This window comes from Toxorhynchites rutilus, chromosome 1 (genome assembly GCF_029784135.1).
Source record: "Toxorhynchites rutilus septentrionalis strain SRP chromosome 1, ASM2978413v1, whole genome shotgun sequence".
Taxonomy (NCBI): domain Eukaryota; kingdom Metazoa; phylum Arthropoda; class Insecta; order Diptera; family Culicidae; genus Toxorhynchites; species Toxorhynchites rutilus.
Window position 1 is genome coordinate 51958031 of NC_073744.1, and position 17947 is coordinate 51975977.

General features: G+C 35.8%; 1 protein-coding gene across 2 annotated transcripts in view; it reads right to left on the reverse strand.

Annotated features, from left to right (window-relative positions):
* LOC129765293 (octopamine receptor beta-2R) overlaps positions 1–17947 on the reverse strand; it is a 319900-nt gene that overhangs the window by 300384 nt on the left and 1569 nt on the right. The gene's annotated exons all lie outside the window — the stretch shown is intronic.

Below are 17947 nucleotides of genomic sequence, written 5' to 3' on the forward strand. Positions count from 1 at the left end.
TGGAAGATAGTTCAGCAAAAATTCACGCTCGATGAAAATATTTTGAATTTTGTTTAAGTATACGAAGGGTAAGATAGGCTCTATGGGGCATTGTAGACTACTATGCGTCCCCATCGTTTCCATGCACGTGATGTGTATACAGCTCACGCTCACGCAAAAAAATCGGATAGTTCTTTATAATTTTTTTTTAGCTCCGTCGATGGTAACACTGCATTCCCCACTTCGGGACGAGAATATTCGGCTACTCGTTCAGTCTGATCGGATGATTTTTAGTGCCAAGATGAACAATTTACAAGAAAGTGTATTTTTAGTGAAATCGTATTACTCGAGCAACCGAAGCCTTAATGAAACTTTGTCCTCTTTTGGTAAGAGTTTTAACATTCACGTACCCCCATTCATCGATTACTTCCTCTGGGGGTACGTGAAGGACCATTGTTATGTTAAGGCAGTATTCTAGTCTAGAAATTTAAAAAAATAAAAAAAAAATCTTCATATTTCTGTAGTTTGGGCATTCAAGAATGTACCCTAGAAAGGATTTATAGGAAATCCTATTATTTACCGGGTTAGAGCCATTTTAGTGGTGCGGTATCTAACCTGCTATGGCCATAACAATGAACTTCAAAGGCATTTTTTTCGAAACTAGTCAAACTGGCATACACGATATCTCAAGTTCTACTGAACCGATTCATGTCAAATTTATATGGATACAATCTGCAGGCATCTCGCTATCGCATGAACCTCTAAAAATAATATTTCTTAATTTTGCTTTTTCTAAAAAAAACGGGAAACGTGAGAAAACACGTTTTAAACCTCAGTTTGTTCTTCAAACGGCCGCTGTTTTGTCAAAAAGGATGTTTTTGACTTGTCCGAGGTTCATGCGATAGCGGCATTTTTACTGATTCAGAATCTGTTCGATTTTTTCGTTTCAGATAAACAGAAAGACTGGAATCGTGTACGCCATGGCCCAACTTTTTTTTAAACCCTCTCACTTCATCAGCTATTAAAATTTGTTGCGTGAGCGTTTAATCTGAGAAACCCTGTATATAGCGGATCAATGACATTCTATTAAAAAGATATGTTTTTCCGAAACGGCTACGAGTTCATTGCGAATTGTTTGATGTGTTATGTAAAATTAAATTATTTTACATTTAAAAATATTATATGAAGTGGTCGTTGCAGACAATTACACTGAAATAAATTTTTGTTCTGTCAGTTTAATTCTTTTTTTCATACTTTCTCCATGCAAAATGAAATTATCCAAAAATTACAAAATTACAAAAAACGGCACAGCGGTTGAGAAGATATAATTTATTTTAAAAATAACGATTTAAAAAAAACACTATTTTTGTGTCTAACTTGGAAAGAAACAATCTAATGACGACATAAAAAACGGGTCTATTTTTTCGATAAGGAATCATACTACAAAATATTACCAAGTTCTGAGAGATCGTATAACTTTTTTCTGTGGAATTGATGCACGTAAAGGAATTGACTTTTCAAAATCATAATACTCAAAATCGAAGTCGCAATACATCCGCACGTAGAATCACTAATACGTTTCGTCAAATACGTATGAAATTGTAAAGTAAAATCTTCCCGCTGAACATTTTAATTTAATTTTTTTTTAAGTTGGTAATTCTGTCAGTAGTCTTATAGTAAATTTTTAGCGCGATCTGTCATTTGATTTGTTTATAGCGTCATTAAGAACAAGTTGATTTGGTTTTTAGTCGTATATTTTAATATGGACTAGCTGACCCGGCAAACTTCGTCCTGCCCAAAATTTATATGTTTGGGAGCCCCTCTTTAGAGAGGGAAAAGGAGTGTCAAACCACCATAAAACATTTATTGTACCCTAACATCTCCACATGCCAAATTTCATCCCATTTTCCTAATTAATTCTCGAGTAATGCAGAAATTTGTGTTTCATTTCCGTGGCAGTCCCCCCTTATAGAGGGGGGTGGAGTATCTAAACACTATAGAAACATTACACACTAAAACCTCCACATGCCAAATTTTGTTCCATTTGCTTGATTAATTCTCGAGTAATGAAGAAATTTGTGTTTCATTTCTATGGCAACCCCCCTTAGAGAGAGGGGTGAAGTTTCTAAACACTATAGAAACATTTATTGTACAGTAACATCTCCACATGCCAAATTTCGTTTCATTTGCTTGATTAATTCTCGAGTAATGAATAAATTTGTGTTTCATTTGTATGGCAGCCAATCCACCTCCCCCCCCCTAGAGAGGGGGGTTGAGTGTCTAACCACCATAGAAACATTTATTGCACCCTAGAACCTCCACATGCCAAATTTCGTTCCATTTTCTTGATTAACTCTCGAGTAATGTAGAAAGGGCCTGGCCGGGTAAGGGAGTAAAAAGTGCCCCCAAACCAAATCACTGCTGTATGGCAAATATTGTAAAGGATATCAAATAAAAAATTTTGGCGGTTTATTTGAACCCCTATGTGGTTTGACGTAGGATCTATAGTGAAAAACGAACTTTTTCGTTTATTTCACGCCATCCTCAATAGATCCGAGATAAACATTTGAAAAAAATACTGAATGTACATCTTACCACGGTGTATCAAGAAAAATTATCAAAAAAATTTTTCATCAAAAATTTTAGTACTAAAAACAATATTTAAATTTTGAAATTTTGTTTTGGGATTTAGAGATTCAGTACTACTCTAATTCATATTTAAACGTGTTCTTCGGCTTTTCTAGATTGATAAACATCTTCAAGTTGTTTTTTTTTTCAAATATCTAATAATAAAAATAAAATAATTAAAAAAAATAATACACAATACAAAAAAATGTTATAGATTTTCTGGCATTTCGAAATTTTGAAGAAAAAATATAACTTTGAGACCACAAATCCGATTTGTTTTTTTTTTTAATTTTAATCTATCAATCAGAGATCGAAATCCTCGCTCGGATGCACGATAAATATTCAGTCAATCAATCTAGTTTTCGATGAACCGTGTATGGTTGATATTTTCGTCTCTTCCATTTCACCGAAAATTCTTTTTCGGAGAGAAAGAGATGTGGAAAATCTCTATCTCGGAAGTTCAACGAGAATGCTTTTTCGTCTCTCATTTGGTACTGAAAATATGGAGCGAAAAATCATAGCTAACTTTACCAACGTTAGTCTGTTAGGACAGCGTCCAAACGATCTGCATTTGGACAACGTCCAAAGGACAATTGTACAAATATTAATCCATCTCATGTACACTTCACGATGAAACCCAATATTGCCGCATATTTTCATGCAATGTTTTCAGCTGTACTGAGGAAGTGAAAAATCATTATCGGCATCAAGGAGTCACTGAAAACGAAACCATTTTTCGGCAATCATAACTCGATGAAAAATAAAAATCGGCATTGAATTTCTCGCGAGAATCGAAGTGAGCGTATAACATTCTCTCGCCTCCTATATTCTCAGCTATTTTTCCCTGTGGGTGAAAACGGATGTTTTTCGTCTCGAATCGGCGAGAATTTCGATCTCTGCTTTCAATTGAAAACCACGAATACAATAAAATAATCGATTTCTAAAAATAAAAATAATAATGCAGACGATGAAGAAAATTAGTTTTGTGTCACACAATGCTCTTAAAAATTCAGGAAAAATTACGCCACATGTATAAAAAAGACACATACGAACGCATTTAAATAAAAATTTGAGCAGAAGTGGGTCTCAAAGTTATATTTTTTTTTAAATTTCGAAATGCCAGAAAATCTATAAAATTTTTTTGTACCGTGTATTTTTTTTTATTTTATTGTTATTATTAGATATTTGAAAAAAAAAAACAGTTTGAAGATATTTATCAATCTAGAAAAGCCGTAAGAGCACATTTAAATATGAATTAGAGTAGTACTGAGTCTCTAAATCCGAATTTTTTTTTTTTTAGAATTAAAATATATTTTTTAATACTAAAATTTTTGATGAAATTTTTTTTGATAATTTTTCTTGATACACCGTGGTAAGCTGTACATTCAGTATTTGTTTCAAATTTTTATCTCGGATCTATTGAGGATGGCGTGAAATTAACGAAAAAGTACGTTTTTCACTATAGATCCTACGTCAAACCACATAGGGGTTCAAATAAACCACCAAAATTTATTATTTAATATCCTTTACAATATTTGCCATACAGCTAGTGATTTTGTGTTGCAAACTAAATTTCTTGTGCCGAAACGTTGAAAATTTTGCAATATACATTTGTTGACTCAACTATGTCGAAAACACGGGTCTAAGGAATTCAAAGACGGCCGAGAAGAGATGAACGATTTGCCACGTCAAGAACGACCATTCACCTCTTCAGCAGATAAAAAAATCGACAAAACAAAAGGAATTCTTCTTCTTCTTCTTAAATGGCACTAACGTTCCTAGAGGAACTTCGCCGTCTCAACGTAGTATTACTTGCGTCATTTTTATTAGTACTTAGTTGAGATTTCTATGCCAAATAACACGCCTTGAATGCATTCTGAGTGGCAAGCTCTAGAATACGCGTGATCACAGTGCAAGTCGGAGGAAATTTCTTTGACGAAAAATTCCCCCGACCAGAACGGGAATCGAACCCGAACACCCGGCATGTTAGTTATGACGCTAACCACTCGGCCAAGGGAGCACAAACAAAAGGAATACTACTTGTAAATTTTCATTTAAGTTCGAGAGAGTTAGCCCGTAAATTAAATATTTCCCACGAGACCGTACGTCAAATTTTGGTTGATGTGTTGGGTATGAGAAAAGTCGCACCACGACTGGTGTCGAAAAAGCTCAATTTTCTTCAAGAATTTAATCACAATCTAGCTGCTGAAAACATGCTGGAATGATCAAATTCTGATTACACGTTCATCCAACGCATAATGGCTGACAACGAGACATGGGTGTGACTTTTTCCGAAACTCAAAGCCGCTTTGTGGGATTTGTTTTGACGGCTTTGAAGACGTGCATTCTTGAATACAGCTATAAAAATTATTGCGATGACTGACTTGTTCGTTGGAAAAAAGTATATTGCTTCAGAAGGGAACTATGATGAAGGCGATAATACAAATTTAGATGATAAATAAAGAATTTTCTTTAAAAACACAAATTCCCAGTATATATTTGACAGAATGTAATTGTCAGTTTTTCTCACCTTTTATACTTTTAAAAAGACCGCATATCATGGTATAACATGAATTTGATTCCTCATCAATATGAATATGCATTTAAGCAGGTGACTGTTAAAATCGATCGCATGTCCATCTTACCTCCTCTGTCCAGCTTATCCACAGCTCCTCTACATTATTTCAAAGGTACAAATGTCTTCTTTTGAAATATCATACGCAGATATTATTTGACTGGTTCTGTTGTAAATTGACTATCAAATAGCAATAGGCGAAAATTGTGATCAAAAACAGCAAGGCATGTCAATAAAATTTCCAACCATATTACAGTACGTTAGTTTACGAGTATTCCGTCCGGGCTATTCCAAGCTCGAATCCAGTTTCCCCAATAGACCCTATAAAATCAGCTCACATTTGAAAATCATGTACGGTGAAATGTGTTACCCCGTCACACTAAAATGGGTTCATAATTACAACAGCGGTGACATTATTCTTTAATGTCTCAGCCAGAGCCTTCGAGGCTTTGTCACAACCATTCCCAGCGTACATGTCTGCTTTTCCCCTTCTTTTGTTCTGTCCAATCCATCAACGCTGAAACCTCTGACCATCCAAAGAAAACTTCAAGAAAAGTAAAAACATAAACAAAGCCACTCTTTTCACTATTGGCTGGCGAAAAGGGGTGAAAAAAAAGGCTACGAAACTACCCTCGGTTCCGGGCACTGGCGCGATAGTCATCGGCAGTGTGATCGGGAAGCTTCCTTTTTTTCGCGTCCTCCCCAACGAAGAAAAGATGGATGACCAGCATGACGATCGGACTTGGCGCATGAAAAAATAACACCTCCCCGTTGGTTACCCCATGAACCGGATGGTTGGAAAAGGGATTTTCAATTTCCGACGGCTTTCTTTTTCTGCTGTTTCATGTTCAGTGTCGCCCTCGCGCTAGGGTAGAGTGAACAAACTTCGTCCATTATTCTCATCATCGATTGATAGTTGTTGGCGAACCGGGATTGTAAACCCCCCATCGCACCCGGTCGATGAAATCAAGTTGGGTTTTCCCAGGGACTTCCAACCGTGTGGGATGGTTGTTTTTGCTGTCATTCGTAACGCTAGGTTGGGAAATTCGTACGTAAGGGATTTTAGCTCCCTCTGGTGAATTGAATTACTTTGAGTGATGGTTTCCTATCTCTGAATCTTTTTTTTTCGTTCGTGTTGCTGCCTCAACAAAAGCCGAGATTCACGATTCAACGGAACCGTGTTTGTAATGTTTTGGAAGGTGGTCCTGGTGGATTGGGGTTTGTCGGAAGGAAATGGTTTTTTTTTTTGGTAAGGGTTTGGGTCTTTTCTCTAAAAAAATGACTTCTTCAGCTCTAGCCCGATGGAGAATGATTAGTCTGTTTGCAATAAATAATAATATTAATCCAGTTAGCTGATTACTCGCGGTATGTCTGTGTTAGTATGTCCACCTCCATTTCGGATCACTTTGAAAACTCGTTTTGGCATCGAGTCAGACAGCTTTTGAAATGTTGCCATATTGATTATAGCCCACCACTCCTGAATTACTGCCTTGAGGCTGCAAATGTTGTCTAATTGTCATCCGTTTGCATAGACCATCTCGGTCAAGATTCTCCACAGATTCTCTATGGGATTGCAATCGACCTCAAGCAGGTCGTTCAAGAAGCGAAATGTCCTTCTCAGCAAACCATGCCTTCGATTGCTTGGAAACGTGGATCTATGCATTATCCTGCTGAAAAAACCATATCCTCGGTAGCGCTATTCTCAACATGGCCAATCAAAACGTCCTCCAGTAATTGAAGATACTTTTCGGAGTTCATTCGGGTGATAATGAAACAAATGGGAGGTTTGCTGTGATAGGAAACGGCTCCCCACACTGTCAAACTTTCGCCCCCAAAGTTTCGCTTCGATCTCACGACCAATAGCAACTGTAACAATCCGAACCATCCAAATTGAACTTTTTTCGCCGGAAAATACAACATTTCTCCATTCCAGTTTCTATTCCATGGATTGCCGGGCGAAAATGAGATGGTTCTGCTTATGGGCGGCGGTCAGTTTCGGCTTCCCTCGAAGTTTCTTCCACATGATGTTTGGTGACTTGTTCAAGATGCGCGCAATATGCCTCTTCGTTACTGGAACAACCGATTCTGCCTTAATGTATGAGCAGAACATCGTTTCCTGGTTGCTTCGTGTCTTATTCGACCTTTAAGCAGAGCTGCGATTTGTCGTGAGAATCAAGTGATGGTACTAACACAAAGATAATCAACAAATTTTGTACTACGATTATCTTTGGTGACCATCCCAAAGCCAGTTCAATAGTGTAAGAAGAGTATTATCACAACACTAACACATGGTGAGCTTCTACTTGACAGTAGAAAACCGAGCTCTTTGGTGAGTGTCCTGTTGCTGAAATATCAGAATAGTGCGACACTCAAAAGTCTAGCTGATGGTTTGGTGTTTGGCGATATTCACAACATTCGCCTCTTTGTGTTCGTTCTTTACGACCAGGGATGCCAGATGTGAATATATAGTTTCATTTTAAATATAATTTGAAGAATATTGTATTTTCAGGCATGTATTTTCTTTTCATCTTTTCAGATGGCCTTAATGTTTTTAGTGGCATTTCGCCGACTCTACGTAGTATTACACGTGTCATTTGTATTAGTACTTAGTTTGTGGAATGACACGCCTTGACTATCCCCTCTATTGAGGATCCCGATCGGGTTTGAAATTAGCAAAATAATGCATTCGAACGGGTTTCAACGTTCGACTTCGATTTTTTTTACCAAATTTGTTTCTCATCATTGCAACGGTGCTAAATTTATAGACATGTTCGCAATTTTACTGATGTTGCCTATCCTGTTGCAGACTTATATTTTTAGTTACTAGCTGCAGGGATACGGTATTTCTACTCTTTATGACTTGATTCTCTACGCTAACAACCCCTTTTTTATACATTACTTTGCTATTCTCGCGGTTACAAAAATATCTGCCATTTATACACATCAACATTTCAATTTTTTGTCGAAGACTTTCAAAAAAAAACATCTGACATCTCTGGAGGTGATGACATTTAGAGCCCCCGCACACTACAGACTTTTTTTTTCAGCCGACAGTTTGGTCGGATCGGCGTACTGGTGCAAAAACCGACCCAATTGAATCGGTGTAATGTGCGCACATGCATACCTCTCCGTACTGATTAAGAAGCCGACCGAACTATCGGTCGACAAGTCAGTCTGCAGCATGCGGGGGTTCTTACTTTGACAAAGGCCAACACGAAAACAACAAGTCACCAAGTATTTTTGTATACATTATACATCAAATATTTTTGTGTACAATGGCTCTCTGGGTTGACCGCTACCGACCGCGCCAGCTGTTCAAACTGGACTACCACAAAACGCAAGTTACACATCTGATTAAGCTTCGCTCCCAGAGAGAAGTCGGGTATTATGAACACCGGATGCAGCAAGGAAGCAAATATATATTCCATCTGGAATTGTTCGTGGCGCAGTTAAAGGCACGGTATAAGAAGTTTCTCAATAAAGCCTCAATGCAAGAGGATGATTTTTGAGCGATTCTTTAAGATCGCAATTTTCTTTCGTTTTATGAAAAAATAAAATTTTTGTGTTCATCTCACGTTTATTAACTAAACTTCAATAGTTCTGGTAATGATTAACTCAAAATAAAAAAAAACACGCCTTGTCGGTTTTCAATCGGATCGTTTTCATGATCCGCAAATAATTATGAAATGGTAAATTTATCAATATACTTAAATACCATTTCATTCAAAAACCATTATGCTGCACCATGTTCATTTGAAAATTATATTTAATGTAACTTTTAAAATCATGACACCATAATATTTTTTATTATATATGTTTGTTCATTTCAACTACAAGAAATAAATATTCGCTCGATTAATCGAATACTGAAGGACAGTTGTTCGAATGAATCGAATATTGACCCACGATTAATCGATAATCGAATTAAAGAAAAATTTAGACATCTCTAGCAACAACAACAACTTCTACTTCAACAAACGAATCTAAACAACCGTCGCGATTGTCAAAAATGATTGGAACTGTATGATCACTCACATTTCTACTACCATCATACGCCACAACCACCGCTCTCGTAACGTAAAGTTGTAAACAGAGCGATCGGCAGTGAGAGGCATTGGAACCAACCGTCATTTGGTTAGGTGTCAGAAACAAGAGAGTGAGTATCACTTCTGAATATTTGGATCTCACGTACCGTGAGAGGAATTGAGTGACTATGGTCAGCTTTTTTGTGACATTGACGGTGATGGATTGCAGCTCTGCCTTTAAGACGTAAAGTAACTTTGGTGTTTCCATTTGTTGGTCGTTATATCCCATATTTCTGACACTATTTAGAGAAATTCCGTACCACTTTCTCAGATCGACCATTTTTTGTTATGATCGAGCGATTAGAAAACTTTTGCTCACTGAATATCTTTATTATTTTCCGCCCCTCTTCCGTCAATAGAATACCTTTCGCCATTTCTTTAAATTTTACGTAGATCACTAATCTGACCAACTTCTTATGTTGCACATCTAATATTTACCTTGTAAATTGAACATTCCCAAGTATTTTTTTCAAAAAAGACGGATGAAGGCTTGGTGATTAGACGAAAACCTGATTTTATGCCCTGCGGCTAAACGTATGTCTCGGGAAAAAACGACGTTTGAATGTTTATATCCAGCGCTGCCGCCTTGTGTGTGTGTGTGATTGTGACGCGCATCCTTTCAATAAAAGTGACTTAATTATACTACCACTACAACAAATAAGTATCCCGATAAAAAGAACATTCCTTGTTGTTTTGTAAGTGTTTCAAGTTTTTTCCAAGTGCGGCTAAACGAATGTCTATCACTGTATAGGGCCTGATTATCGAATACACTTCACGGTGAAAACGAAATGAAATGTATCCGCGATGACAACGGTACGGTGTCGACATCTGGATACGAAATTAGTTTCCCACTAAAACTCATCATTATAAGATCAAATTATCTTCAGATAAAATTTTTGTATGTGTTTTTGTGTGTGTAAAATTTTGTATTTTGTTTGTATTATTTTGAGATTATTATACCACATGAACAAAACAAAGTTTTCCACTCACATTGAATACCAGTTTTATACGAAGAAGTTAATTTTTATAAATGATTCTTATTTGAAAAGTGCTCAATCTGCCTGAAAACTCATTATTATCTTCGACACTTCACTAATTCGTAAAACGTAGTTCAATGGCGTGCCATTTATTTCGTTTCCACCGTGAAGTGTATTCGAGAATCAGGCATGTAGTGTCATTTTGTGATGATAGCCATTTTTGATTCACATTTTTCATAAATTACTGTGTTCTACTAGGTCATCCCTTCCGTTCGTTGCACATATTGATGGGGTTTAAAAAAATGTGTACTCCACCATTTTGTAGCGGCCGCCATCTATGATTTTCAAGATCATGGAATACGCAGTTTCACAATGACTGCATATAGAATAGTGTGGTTCAAATTTCAGATCAATCGGTCAACAGGAAGGGTGTCAAATTTATATTAATGTGGGCGCTACAGACAAACACGTTACAATCATATTAAGGGTCAAGCTAAATATAACCGTTTGAAAATACTAATAATATTTTAATCGTATCGTTTTTATGTGTAAACTCACGCGATTGACATGTTCTGTAAACTTTTTTCTGAATAGATTTTTTTTCGAACGATGGGAGTAGAACTTTTTTTTCTCAGGAGTCTCCATGCAAAAATGACACATATCTCTGAAGTTATAAAATATAGAGAGTTGACTTCTTTGAGAAAAAATCAAACATTAAAATTATCATAAACATGAAAAAAACTTTTGTTGTAAAACATTTTTGCCTCAAGAAACCACCATCGGTTTTTATTTTCAATATGGCCTGTTGATAGAAAATTTTCTCAGATTTAAAAAAATTCGATTTTGAGAAAAGTAAAATTAAAATCATATATTATCACTCGAAAAAAAAAATTAAGGGACAGAGTATGAACTCGGAATCTACTGAACCGATGGAAATTGGTATGTAGGGGTTTTTAGGGTCGGGGAAGGGGGGCTGCCATACAAATGAAACACAAATTTCTGCATTACTCGAGAATTAATCAAGCAAGTAAAACCAAATTAGGCATATTGAGGTTTTAAGGGACACGAAACGTCTATATGGTAGATAGACACTTCTCCCCTCTCTCTGAAGGAGAGGGGGACTGCCATACCAATGAAGCATACATTTCTGCATAACTCAAGAACTAATCAAGCAAACGGAACCAAATTTGGCATGTGGAGGTTTAAGAGGACAAGAAACATTTCTAAGGTGGTTCAACACTCCTCTCACCTCTCTAAGTGGGGGCTGCCATAGAAATGAAACATAAATTTTTGCATTACTCGAGAACTAATCAAGCAAATGGAATCAAATTCGGCATATGGAGGTTTTAGGGAGCAATAAATGTTTTTATGGTGGTTTGACACTCCTTTCTCCTCTTTAAATAGGAGGAGGGGAGGGTGCTGAACAACTCGAGAACTAATCAAACAAATGGAATTAAACTTAGCATATAGAGGTTTTAGGGATTGATAAACGTTTCTATGGTGGTTCGACACTCCTCCCTCCTAACTAGGGGGAGGCTACCAAACAAATGAAACACAAATTCCTGCATAACTCGAAAACTAATCAATCAAATGGAGCCAAATTTGGCAAGTGAAGGTTTTTGAATATGAGAAAAGTTTCTATGATGGTATGACACCCCTCTCTCCACTGAAATGGAGAGGGGGTCCCGTGAAAATAATACACATATTTTAACCAACCATGACAATTGAATTTTTTTTAATGTGATAAAACGCTCTCCTATATCTTCTTCTATCAATATAAAAAAAAAATGGATCACCGAATGTGTTGATAAGAGCAGAACTCGAGAAAGGAATTGTCCGATTTAGGTCTGTCTTTATTCTATCATATTTTCTGTATCAAACATTTATTCCAAGTAACGGAGAAACATGTTATTTGCAAGTGCTTGAAAAATCTTGAACGAGAATTGTGTCTGAAAATAATCTGATATTATAATGGCGAGTTTTGGTAGGATTTTTTTTGTAAAGGGTAATTTTAAAGGGTAGATTAGAAAATCAACCAATGAAAAGTTCTGCGATTGGGCCCATGAACATGCGCTTAGTAAAAAAAAACCTGAATGTGATAAAGAAAAGTAAATTTTAGGCCGGACAAAGTTTCCCGGTAGAGCTAGTTACTGAATAAATTTCCTATCTAATAGCGTATGCGTTTGAAATACTTTAATTTTTTGTTACATTTTTCGTAGAGTGGTCTCCGTATATAGAAATAAAAGACATAGTTCTACGTCAAAATCAGTCCTATATGTTGCCGTATCATCCATCTTATGATTCACAAACGGATTCCACAGCAATCGTTTTTTTCAATAATTAACTTATGGTTAGCATTTTCAACTAACTGTTTTTGTTTTGAAGGTCTACTAAGCAAACAATATTCTGAAAAGGCCCTCACAGAGCTCGCTTAACCAACGGATGCGCGACCATTTGAATGCTACGGCCCCCACAACATGCGGAAATTTGGTTAGATGTTGCATAAGTATTGATACAGTCATACCTCGATATGAGGCAACCTCGATATAACGTAACTTTTTAAGATGTTTTAGAATTAAAAATAAACAATGCAGAAATAGTTTTTGAGGTATAAATTATTTCAAATAAATGTTTCTTTTAGGTCTTTTTCTCAATATTTTGTGAATATGTCCTATCTAAACTCAAGAATAATATGTTTCACATTTTCAAAACAAGAACTGGCCTAGTTGACTTAAAAACAGATAAAGCATTTGAACATTTGAACTTATTAAAATAAATGTCAAGTTTTCATTTAGGATCTCAATCTGTATAATGGAATTAATTAATAAAGTTGAATTAATTTAGTTTAATGGACATTTCATAAAAATAAACAATGACATCAATTTAGCTGATTGAAGCTTTTCAGGAAATATGTTTATCGATTCGTGTTACTTTTATCTGAATTTATTTCATTATTTTTTAATAAAAAGAAACTTGTGGAAAAGCAATGTACGGATTGTTTTGTATTACAGTTCACGACAATTTCTCTTATGAAATACGCATGCATATTTTTGGACGCTTGGTGTTATTACGGTTTTTTTGACGAAGAACTACGTCTTTCAGGAAGGGTGCCAAATCAGAAAACAGGTCACGTTTTTATGAAATAAAGTTAACGTTAATAACTTTTTTCACTGTGAACGAATTCTCATGATTCGCATATCAATCGAATCGGAAATTCTCTAAGATTTGTTTGACATGCTAAACATTACAATTCGCTTATCTCTAAACGGTTTAATTTCATGAAAACTGGAAGAACTTCCTTTTTCCCCATACATTTGTTCTGCCGATTTGTGTGCTAACCCTACCCGTGTTTCGAATGCTTATAACTCGAACATTTCTTAACAGATCGGACAGATGTTTGAATCAATAGGAAATATTTCTACGCGTCTGTCACAATTAATAAAATATTATTTTTCATGAGATGAGCAATTGAATAATTGTAAAATGTCGAGCGTTATTTAAACGCCCTAACTAACAAGTTTTGATTGGCCCGATTTACGGTTCCCCCAACACAGACTTCAAAATCGATGTACCTGATGTATCGATGTACCGTTTTTCAAATATACATGCAAGTAGGGGGTATTTTTGTTCCCACCGAGCTGTGTTTCCCTAACACAGACCCTAACCCGCTTTGCAAATACATGCAAGTCGGTGTCATTTTTTGGTGTTGAGTACTTTTGTACTCGCTTGTCGTTGTACAGACCGGAATATATTTCTCTAAAACGTACTTTTAAACGGAGAAGAATCATTTCAGATACTAGAGGTGAATGAACTTTCGCGGTTCGAGAACTACGTAAACATGGGATGTGCAATATTTTCAGAGAAAAATGTAAAATACAATGATCGTTTGACAATTCTTCTGTTCATATATTTTGCTAGTCCTAGGCATCATATCAAACGCAAAAAGACGTTATCAAATTTATTTGTAACGAAGAACATAATCTATTACAAATATTTCGATGCATTCTAAAATAATATTCGAAGTGGTAATCAAGTGGATTGCATAATATAATTGCGTAGTTTTACGTCGAAAATATGCGGTCGTGTCTTAGATACAACCCCTTACAATTTTTTAACTTTTAGTATAACTTTTGTAGTAAAATATTCCCAACATCTGTACCCTATAAAAAGTAATTATCTTAGCTCTTTTAATTTACGAGCCGAGAAACTTAATTTCCATAACACTGACCCAAATATAAATTATCAGATATCGTCAGCTGAAAATGCATAACCACTTGAACCATACGCAACATGTGCCTTCCGCTCTCGTTGTAAATTCAAACAAATGTCAACATCGAAATTTATGCTTAGGGGAAGGGGGGCATAGTGGTCACCCTAAGGAATATGCCCATTTCCAGCGCCCACATACTGATTCAATTCCCGTTTCTCGAATAATAATATAGTTCAACTCATTGTTCTTCAAGATAGCAAACGGCTTTTACTATAAAAAATCAAAATAGTACATTTTTTATCATTAGAAAAAAAGGTGAAAAATCGAACATTTTTTTTACTTGGAGGTAAAGTGGTCACTCGTACACATCAAGCTGAATGGGATAGATTTATGCGTTTTTTTTTTCGTCCAAGTTTGTTCACATCATATTTGAGATACTAGGTAGATGTATGAAACAAGCTCGGCGTATTCACCTATAGTCTCAATTTGAATTTTCTCATGCACATAAAACGTATTAAGAAACACATAACGTTTCGCATAATGAGGCTTGGTTTAGTTGGAATGGCATATTTATCCAGGGTCAAAGCCACAAAAGGATCTTCTTCAAGAGCAGAATGTGATGCGGTATATCAGCTTTAGTAAACAGAACATTGTAAGTTGTTATTCAGCTATGGCCACTTTGAAAATAATTTCTATGCTAATTAATCGCTGAGATTGAACAAAATATCTGTTCACCTCTCCTAGAATGTGTGAACAGTCGTCCAAACTGATGATTTGTCCAATATATCAGATTGAATAAACTAAATTTCACGAGAAATTCCTTAGATACCATGCGCACTAAACTACGGCCGAATGGCTATCGAGAGAGTAATTTCTGTTTTTATTTATATTTTGACATGCGAAAGCTCTACTGAAGTACAGAGTGACTCGAAAGTCATTAAATTCTTCAAACATAAGGTGACATCTGTAGACAATAGTAATACTACCAAACAAGCGGGTGACCACTTTGCCCCCACTACCCTTACATTCAATTCTTTCCACTTGTCCTACGAATGCAGGTCAAGAAAAAAAAAATAATAACATATCGGCGAGTAATGGTAAACAGATGGCCCACATGGTTTGTTCTACTTTTTCGGTCACGCTCGATTGTATCGACGTTGTGATTGGTTAATATCATTGGAGACCAGGAAGAAAAATTATAGGCAAAGTGTAGACTTAAGGTTTCATTAAGTTAAGTGTTAGAAATAAATGACATTCATGTTGAAGACACCAAACAGTGAACAAGTATCGTTATTGTGGCTTTCGCCACGAAGTCCGAACTTCCCATAATTAGGAACACGACACTTTGAACATGTTTCAAGAACAAAAGTCAGAGCAGAAGAATTCAGAGGCCGTTTGGAGATAAAGTAAGTCAAACATATAAACTATAAAATAAACATTGATTCTAGAGATGAAACGGGCCAATATTTGCTATCCGGTCGTATATCGGATTTGGGAAAAATCCACAATTTCTCATTAACACAACATAAAAACGGGCCAATATTTGCTATCCGGTCGTATATCGGATTTGGGAAAAATCCACAATTTCTCATTAACACAACATAAAAACGGGCCAATATTTGCTATCCGGTCGTATATCGGATTTGGGAAAAATCCACAATTTCTCATTAACACAACATAAATCATAACAAAATAGCTCATTAGCTAGCTAGCATAGCATAGCAAAATCATTTAAAAATATGGTTTGACTACTGAAATGCCAGATTTTTTAAATTAAATTGATATTTATTTATGAACAGTACTCAAAATTACCCAGTGGTACATTATGATGAATAAATAAGAAACTTTCAGAAGTTGATGATGAAAACCAATTACGCTTTGCTTCGTACACCTGGCCAACTTCAGAGAACAGTATTCGCAATAATACTACTGCAAGGAGCTGAAAGATAAACTCTAGCCCTCGATTGATTGCTTAGATTTTAATGACCACCAAATGTGAGGATCGTGATTGCGATCGATGTTAATTCTAATGTTTTCACGTTTCATCGATTTCGTTAGCAACGGGATTTTTTTCCCCGAACGCGACGCTGACTATTATTTTCATTCGCCACTTCGTCGAAATAGTCCCAAAAGGTTTTTCGTGAGTTTCGTATAAATGGTTTGATTCAGTTTCGTCTCTTTTGCTTCATTTACAGGTTTTGAAGACGACGATGAGATGTTACTCTCAGAAGATTCGTTGCAAGATATTTTATATACTCCAATAACTTTGCCAGCAAGACTGTTTTGATTCCAGAACTCCCAAATAGTCCGACTGAATTCTTGGGTCTAAAAAGATTGCAATTAAGTAATTCTAGGAAGATCAGTAGTTGAATCCTTATCAGAATAAAAAACCTGTTGAAGATTCCTTGCAGAAAACTTGATATTCTATTGAAAGATATCCATTAGAAACGGAAAATTAATTCATAGTTCATTATTTTTATGTAAAAATGTGTTTATATCTTCTAAAATGTAATCATTTATTCGATTCATGCACAAATTCAGTGTCTTCCAATTTCGTATTAGCAAATAAAAAGCCAAATATCCGGCTACCCGGCCTTGAAGCTAGCCGGAAATCCGGTATCAGGCCACACTACTATCCGTGTCATCACTAATTAATACTGATTTCACTTCAATTTTTTTCAGATCTACGAAAATTATCTTAAATGGGCATAAGAAACGTTTATAAATACAGCTAGTTGATAGAAAATTAGTCTTCGCGCATTTTTGAGTAATCATGGACCCCTTTTTTCATTAATTAAAAAAAATTGCTTCGATATAGCGTAACTTGATATAACGTAACGAGAAAAACAACTAACTAACTAACTAACTAACAACTAACAGGCTAACGCCACATGTGCCTTAATAAAATATATATTTTGGGAAAAAACGAGAATCTAAAGTTGTCTTATAGCGAGGTACAACTGTACTAGTATTGAAGATAGAGAAAAATGCATTTTTTCTGAATTTTCCTATTTGCGATTTATTTTTGCACTTAAAACCAGCAAGTACTTGTTCAAGGTCCCAACATAATAACATGTTTGAATAACTCTTGGGCAAATTGTGCCATATGGCTAGTGCAATTTTGTTCTGAAAATAAGCCATCGATCGATTCAATTCAGTATCCAGTTGAAAGCAGCGCTCCAATTTCACTTGATTTAGATCTCCATTTGAATGAATCATCGCATTACTTTGTTCTATAATTGTTCTATAATCTAAAGCTGAATCCCCACCACTGGTTTCCATGCATTTCAATCAATTTACTGAACGGTTGTCAAACACGATTCCATCATACGGCGGATGAACCGCTCAAGCAAGAATGACATAATAATTGTAGCTGTAATATTATAAGCTTGTTTTAATCCCACTGGTCTCCTTGGTATTCTTTCTGATATAAATGTGACGGTGGTAATTAGTGAACGGTCAAATGCCTCCCGACGACACGGTTTAAATTTAA